Source organism: Lissotriton vulgaris, chromosome 2_2 (assembly GCF_964263255.1).
Source record: "Lissotriton vulgaris chromosome 2_2, aLisVul1.2, whole genome shotgun sequence".
Classification (NCBI taxonomy): Eukaryota; Metazoa; Chordata; class Amphibia; order Caudata; family Salamandridae; genus Lissotriton; species Lissotriton vulgaris.
The window spans coordinates 224,560,092-224,568,913 of record NC_141688.1 but is presented as its reverse complement, the minus strand read 5'-3'; the positions used below and the strand labels follow the sequence as shown (position 1 = coordinate 224,568,913).

Sequence of the window (8,822 nt, the reverse complement as noted above, 5' to 3'; positions counted from 1 at the left end):
TGACAGAGAAAGACCATGACAGCATAAAACAACTTTGACCATTGTAGCAATTGCAGTATCAGTGGTATTATCAGCGTGTTGGGCACAGTGGCTTTATTTTTAACACATTTGCAGGGCCTTCTACACTCTGCTGGATGAGGTCTGAGAATATTTTAAGGCATGTCATAGATCCCCCAAAAAGATTATAAAGTAGTGCATCTTGCATTATGGAACATTAATGTGCTGCAGCCTGCATCACCAGATTTGTACAATGTGCTCGCCATGGAGATAAAGAGCAAGTGGTAGTTCTTGCCATATTAATGCCTGTGCACCATAGTATTTTCTTGCCATATTTGCTGCTCCATCATATGTTTGTGCTTTCAACTTTGACAGAGAAAGACCATGACAGCATAAAACAACTTTGACCATTGAAGCAATTGCAGAACCAGTGGTATTATCAGCCTTATACAGTCCAATAAAATCCTCATGAGGGTACAGATCTTGGTAAGTGTAACAAATACAAAAGCATTCTTGTTCCTGACCAGACATATCCTGTGTGCCATCAACAATTACTGCGTATGGATTGTCACCAATATTTTTACGGATTTGATGCAAAATTGCATGGAACGATAACTATGGAACTTCCCTTGGATGTCTGGGCTGAGCTATTCGGCTCAATTTTCTGTAATCCACTGTTTCAAAGAAGGTACATCCTCTGCTCTTGTGCTAAGAAATTGAGGAAAATTCGCTTTGTGGTTATCATGACCTCGGAGTGCAAAGCCTTGTTTTGCCAGAAGAGCTGTGGTATGAATATTTTTTTAAAGACTAAACCAGGCTTCTTTGTCTTGTTGGACTTGTAGTGGTAATTGTAGATTGATTGATTGGCCTCCTCTATACTGTACTAGTTGACTCCGTGCATATGAATGAGCATAACTGTTCTGGTGCTTTTTGAACCTTTCTATTGCCTTCTTCCAGGTGGTGTTCTTGTAAAGCTCAGTTAATTTCAGTGACTTAGCCTTTTCACAGTGAGAAGCATAATATCCCTGCTACTTTATCACTGAAATGCAGCCAGGGGAAATCCTGGAATCACCTTCCTTGAAAATGCAGAATGCTCTTTTTCATCATTTGTGAATGTGTTACAATAATTTGAATGGAGAATGTGCTCCTGTGCGGTTGGCTTTGTTCCATTGTGCTTCCAGGGGTATCCTTGGTATCCTTAAGACTAGTTGTTGTATAAGAACTGTTGCTTGATTCGTCTAAGGCAGTGACAACTCCACAAATAATTCCTGCGACGGGGGTGTAACCACTCTATATTTCTAAATCTGCAGCCCCAACTCCATTTAGAATTGTAGACTGCAGCTCTGACGTATCATTGCAATGAATCATGTTAATTTGAGTTGTCTGAATATAGGTTCATTTCACTTGGCTGTTTCTTTGTAAATAATTTGCGGATGTCCATTTTATGAATAAAAGAAACAAATGAGTTTGTAGCAGTTGCAATTTGGGAACATACAGAATAATTAACTGCAGTTTGCAAGTTGCAAACAGTCTTTTGTGTGCACTCTCACATGTAATCAGCACAGGGAGTGTTGGGGGCAAAACCTGCCTCCAGTATAAGGATTCTCTCCCAATGTAGTATATATTAAACAGTGGCAAAGGAACCTACCTGAAAAATCTTGTAGCTGAAGGTGACAGGCAATGTGGCCAAGCAGGTTTTCAACAGTGAAGTATTGTTGTACTTGTAGGAAAAAAGGAATCTGTTGGGGAACATCATATGACATCATATGACATTGTAAGGCTATTGTTTTTGGTAAGAGGAATACAAGTACAGTACTACAGAACTGTTCAGTAGAATAGAAAGAGAAAATGTACAAATGATATGATGCTAAGAAAGGGCGTGCATTATCACATTGGCCAAAAGTAATCCGTAGGGAGGAGCGGTGGAGGACGGAAACCCTATCAGAGGAACCGTATCGTACAAACTTATTTACAACCATTCTACACGTCGGTTATCATCCCGAGCGCGCTGACCCCCCTCCGCCTTGCAGTTCCCTTAAGGGGTCCAGGATCAATATACACCTCGATTCTCTCAATCTTACATCTCAGCTAACCCGGGGGACTAGAACCACCATTCCAATTGGAATTGAGTGCCAAGTTTATTCAGGAATACATTGTGGTCTATTGTGATCATTCCTCTACATCAGCTTCCTAGGAGCAACCTCATCTAGGACTATCGTACCCACCTGACTATCTAGTATATGCCCTGATAAAATTCCCTAGGCACGATTGGGAATGAAACGCGTTGGCTGTGCCGTTGTATGTAAAAGGAAAATAAAGAATTTGTTTAAGAAAAGAACAGAAGATTTACACATTTAATGAACTTTTTGTGCTATTGACTCTATTGAGTGCGCCTCTCTACTCTCTTGTACATTGGCCAAAAGTATACAATCAGATTGGCCAATAAATCATTATTTTTTTTTACGCTAGACACAATACAATAGTACACTTATTAGCAGTAGTAGTGGCAGACGCAGACCTCTTTTGTGATTTTCTTGATCTACTCACTGGCTGTTAGATGCTGGTTGGACTGACTACTGGATTGCAGTGGCTGATGGTTCTGCATTTCCTTCTGTTCAGGGACTCTAAAGACTTACCACCAGGTAATGGTTCAGGTGAGCCGGAGCTCAGTCTGTGATGTTGAAGTTGGAAGAGGCGTTGGCTACTCAAGGGCGGTACTAAGATGGTCCTGCTCAGTTATTAAATGGTGATGAAAGTATATAGAAATAAAACTGAGGGACTTGAGACCTAATCTTAATTAGCAGTACCATGAGCCAAGCTACCATCAGGTGTAAAACTCCACATAGTTTTAAGGGAAATACAGAATTGTGAAACACAGACCTAGGAGAGTGAGTGTGAGTGTGAGTGTCTGTGAGATTCATGAAGGCTCAGACATGGTGCAGGGAGCCTCTAGCCTCTATTCCACCATTACTCTGCCAGAGCCTTGCTCTCAAAATATATAAGGGAGCGAGTACTAAATTTCCAGTTCCCGGACTTAAAAATCAAATGAAAAATAGTGCAAATGCTGTGTTAATTTTGGCATGAAAGGTGGAACCCCCTGCAGGTGGAAATTTTACACTTTGAAGAAACACCGCTTTAAAGAACACTACTTCACAAAGCATTAATAGCTCAGAAACCAGCCAACTCTACAAAAAGATGCCCTAGCAAACCTAGATTTCTAAAGGTAAGCGGGCGCCAACTGGTGCAGTGGGGTAATAAGGGCCACTCACATTTTAAATGTTGGTTCAAAACTGTGAGTAAATCTCTTGTACATTTTGAAAATCACAAGCACAAGAGGCACAAGTGGGAAAATTAGGTTTTAAATTTAGAACATTGTCAGGCCATTAATGGGACAGACTTGATAATGGGGCCGCTCGGTTTACACTTGGCGTGCCTGCAAAAAGAGCTCTCATGTTTCTATCCAGGTTCAGAGTGGTTATGCCTGAATGGATGTGGCTTACCTTTAAAGTTACCAGAGGACCCGATAATATCATCAGACAGTGGTCCAGCCACGGGCTTTCCCCTTTTCTGACATTGCTCTCAGGCGTATTAGTCCACTTGGTTAAGCTGATGTAATGCAATACTGCATATCCCAGGATGCTTTATTATGCTTAAGGAAAGTCAGGGACTGCAAAGTAGCGTTTTTCCTGATAGTGTTATCTGGTAACTTTACTAGGCTTCATTAGGATTAGGATAGGATTAACATTTATAGAGCGCTCGAATGCCGAGGCGTCTTGGCGCTAAGGTGAAAAAGAGGGAGGACCAACAGCCGCAATACCGACTGATTAGGCACTGGGGAACAGCCATGTTTTTGTTAGCTTCCTAAACATTATCCTGTTTGGTTGGAGTCCCACTGAAAGTGGGAAGGCACATGGAAAGTGCCCTATGCAGCCTGTGATTCCTAATTTAAATCCCCGGCTTCCACCTGAGCCAACTTTGAACTGCGACTGCCGCGCTTAACCCCACTGTCAGACTCTGATAATACTTAAATTCATGGGAACTCGACATTCAAAACATAATTATCTAAAAGCAGTGGTCAAAGTGTGTGGGGGGTGGGAGTAGGAACTGTCTGCGTGGAAAATCAGATGTCGTGAATAACCTGGGGGTGTACCAAGAGGCCACTCTCACACATAACAAGGTGACAGCACAGTTTACATTCAGTGGTCTTGAAGAGTTCACGGCTGTATTCTGATGAGGATTATCTAGCAATCACAAAAAAAACACTCAAAGAGTATGTACTCTCCCTGGAAATTCCCATTTCCTTGACAGATTGGTGTCTCACCATTCTTTCCTTCGTGACAGCCTGAGATGAAAGCCTGCAAACATTCTCTCCACCTTTTTCACCTATAGTTATTATTTATAAACCTGGTATCCAGCTTGGCATTCTCGAGCTTCCTGCCAGTGCCTCCCTTCTCCCTCATCACTGGAGCTCACTGAGCTATAAGGGATTTAGCGCATTGTAGACATTGAAGTTTACTGTGTGTGAGTGCAGCGTATATGAGATCTTAAAAAGGTTTCCTTATTTGGAAAGCGGGCTGTTTTAAACTTGTATATGATTGAGCTCTATATGTGTTTTGCAAGATTTGGTAGACTGCATGCATTTGTGCTACATGCAGACAATGTTTGTGCTAATAGCACAAAAATCAAGAGCTCTGATCTGACCTGCAACCCGTTGTGGGCATGGCCAGAATGCCCTATTGACAGGGCTACTGGAAATATGAAGCAAGTGAGGACCACATTTTGAGGTGGTTTTAAACTTGTAAAGGCCTAGCTGTAGAGGTATTTTGCAAGGTATGGTAGACTACTGGCACTTGTGCGTTCGGCAGACAACATTTGTGGTAACAGCACAGAAATTAAGAGTAAAAACATATCAGCGAGCAGGAAAACAAAGCACACACACTGACCTGACCGGCAAACTGTGTGGGCACTGCGAGACTGCCCTATAGGAAGGGCTACTAAAACTATGAGGCAAGGGAGGACCAAATTATGCATCAGGGTCAACTAAATTGTGTGGTATGAAAATATAAATAATGCTATGTGCTGCGCATATTCTGGGATACTGCTGCTTTATTATTTTGACATTTTTTACACACGGTAACTATGGGCAAAGGTTTCACCTCATCACTGCCCGTTTAAAAGCAAAATACAGCAATGAACAAGCGAAAGATGTCTAGTCAACCTTTGAAAGGGCCTTCCACTCTGCAGGAATATGTGTAGCAACATTAGATGCTCACCTGGTCCTGGTCAGGAGAAATACGGGGTCCCTTAAAACCTCGGAGGTCTTGTGCAGAGTAAACAGTTCACACACACCACTTTCCTCCCACCCCCTCCGATCCATCCCTCTTATCTCTGTCAGTTAAAGTTTGTCTGGCCTGGTCTCTCAATACCTAATATTCACACACAGGCCAGGCATTGTCTGTCCAGGATCCTCCCCTTCATCCCATTAATGTTATCCCCTCTCCAAGCCCCCGGCCAACCCAGGCCCCCACCTAGCGCATTGCCTTTCTGTCTGCTGCATAACATGTGTATTTGTAAATCGTACATATCACTCAGTCTAGGGTATCAAGGCACTGAATAAAAGATGTTTATTGTTACCCATCTCAATGGTACTCATTTTATCAACCTCAGGTGGATGAAAGGCTGAGCGGACCCATCAGGATTTTTACCGGTGACCATGAGGTCGAACACAGGCCCCTACAGAGGATTCATTAGTCCACTAAGCCACCAGAGCCATCTTGATGGCAGCACCATTTCAAAAGGGGTCAGAGCACCTGCAGCCTGCACCACAGTTGCACTGCCCCAACCCTGCCTAAGAAAAAAAAAAAGGATAAGGGACCCCCGTAGCCCTCGAGTTTGAGTTCACAAAGCACATGATGTCTCTGGTTGGTTTCTACAACACACAACTCCCGAGATATCACACTTTAAATCTATTATTGGGATTGGAACCATAAACCAGTACTCGCTTCTCCAACTTCAAATGCCACTGAGTCATCTCTTGACACAAATCGTTTTCTCTATATCGAACGACAACCACAACTCTCCATCACGCCTTCAGACTGGCCTTAGGTACATTTCAACCTGGATGAACAAAAACATGCTCAAACTTAATGGCAGCAAAACCGAAGTTTTGATAGTAGGCCCCAATCATGACCTCTGGAACTCCAGACATTGGCCATCTGAAATGGGCCCCCTGCCTACTCCATCGTACCAGGTCCGCAATTTGGGCTTCATCATTGACAGAGGCCTAACTATGGAGCCCCAGGTAAACGCTTTCACAGCCACCTGTTTCACAATCCTAAGATGGCTCAGGAAAATCATATGGTTACTCCCTGATGACACTCAAAAGACAGTGATCAATGCATTAATTACCTCCCGCCTCGACTACGGGAATGTCCTCTACCTGGGGGTATCTCAGGCAGTCATGAGGCACCTCCAACTGGTACAGAATGGGGCAGCCAGGCTGCTCTGTAAATGCAACAGGAGAGATCGCATGTCCAGCCACTTAAAGGCACTCCACTGGCTAAAAATCGACAACAGGGTCAAATGTAAGACTCTCAGCCTCATGCACAGGATAAAGTGGGGCAATGCTCCCAAATACCTCCAGACCCTCGTGCACACCTACATGCCTGCCCGATGCCTGAGATCTTCCACTCAAGGCCTCTTTACTGTCCCTAAAATACATCGGGTAAGGATGGGAGGCAGATCTTTCTCCCTCCTAGGCCCGAGGCTCTGGAATTCCCTTCCCCAACTGCTCCGTCTGGAAAATAGGTACCCTCCCTTTCGTAAAGCCATCAGGACCTGGCTCTTCAACCAGTGACCACTTGTGGTCCTCCTTCTGCAACCCTTTCTTGTCTCTCCGGTTCAAAACTCTGCTTAGCGCCGGGAAGCCCTTTCTGGGTATCTGTCGCGTTCAATAAGCCCAATAAATAAATTAGTGCCCTGTGAAATAAAAGTTTGAACTGCTACAAGCCATTTACGATACACAACTGTCATTTGTTAGCCTCACTTCAAGTGCGTTCCCAAAACCAAAGTTTGCATCGTCGTGAATCAGGGTGGAGCTGTGTCCACCCTAGACTGCAGCTACCAATAAATACAGCCACTAACTACCCCATCCCAGGAGACCATATTATCTGGATATATTAACTCGAAGTTACTAGGGTGCAACCCCAAGTAATGAGAACTTCTGGAAAAAGCAGCTGCGAAAGTAGGCTAAGGCAGCCCTTCCACACAAGTCCTGTTGTAGCTAATGAGAGGTTTGGAAAAACAATCCTTGGTAAAGAACAAGCACTCCCCAAACAAAAGAGAATCACCCACTCAATTGCCAGCACTAATCAAAGAAACTGATGGTGAGAGTTTACAGGAGGCTGCCCACTAAACAGGACTGGCATGTTATGTTACCTTTCCATCTGCTTGGTCAAGTTGGTGATGCGGGGGGACAGGAGACCTCAGATGAGGTAAGAAGAAAGTTTAACAAAGGACACCAGCCAAAGATAATTTATTAGCCAAACTATGGCAGAACCCATTTTCAACATTGTGTATCACATCGTGTTTAGGGCCTAGCATGGTGCACAGGCGGTCAAAGTCTATAGACTTGTTTTTGAAGGACACTACTAGGTTAGTAGGAATTGGCAAAGTCAGATTTACAGAAATATTTCCCCCTTATCACCTACAAATGATGCGAATTTGAAAAAAAAATCCTGAAACAAATATCTAAAAGTATGTAGCTGTTCTCATCTGATATGATTTTTAGTAGTACTAGTAGCTGTTGTAGCACTGGCAGTAGTGAAATTAGTAGGAGCAGTTAGAGAAGTAGGAATAGTTGCTTTAAGGGTGATAGTATTATTATCATTAATATGTTTAATGTGCCAAGAAATAGTAATATGCCATCAAAGTATTCCCAGAAGACAATACAAAAATGCAAAAACCTTGGCCAGAATTAAAGATCATGGAAAAACGGTGGAATAATTGTGCTAAGATTGAAATACACATTTGAAGTGAAGTTATATGAATTTAGAAGGTAAATGTAGAGTTTAAACTTGGCTCAACAACACATGCTAGTCAAAAAACGATAGTAAAGGCAAATATGTTTTGCAACGCTTTTGAAATTTTATCTCACCCCTAGTGAATAGTTTTTAACTCTCTTCATTTGAACGAATATTCTTCAATAAATAAACCCAAACCCACCTCTCAACATTATTTATACTTTTGCAACTCTTTGAGTCCAAAAGGAAATTCACATCCTCTGTGTGTGTGTCTCTGTCTCTGAGGGATGAAAAGCCAGGGTGGATGCAGAGGAAGGCGGGGAAGAGGTAGCTTACTCACAAGTTTTGCGAAGCTTCGGTTGTCTTGTAAACCAGGAAACAGCCGGGAGATCAGATTGGAGAGGCGGCCACGAGGCTGAAGCACGAAGAGGACACCAGCTGTAACAACACCGCAGTAGCAACAAGGAAGTCCAGGAAAGGGAGCAGGAGTGCAAGGCAGCAGCAACAAACCAATATTGAGGCACTCCAGAGTCTTCCACACTGGTACATATTTATGGCTTCAGTTCCCAGCATTTCCTTCTGTGCAACCTGCAGTTTCTCTGATTGGAGGACAGTCGTTGATGACGCTGTATTCATTTATGCTGTCCTCCAATCAGAGAGCTGCTTGAGATGCAGTGTTCAGAATCCAAAACAAAGAGTAAACATTTTGGATTCCAGATTCAGGCAGTGGTACGATGGGAATGCGTGACCACCTTTCCACGACTCCACCCCCCGGGGGTCACCCCCTACAGATTGAAGACCCCT

General features: G+C 43.3%; 1 pseudogene; it reads right to left on the bottom strand.

Moving 5' to 3' along the window:
* Positions 1–234: 234 nt before the first annotated feature.
* On the bottom strand, positions 235–1,167 carry LOC147729273 (zinc finger MYM-type protein 1-like; annotated as a pseudogene).
* Positions 1,168–8,822: the final 7,655 nt, after the last annotated feature.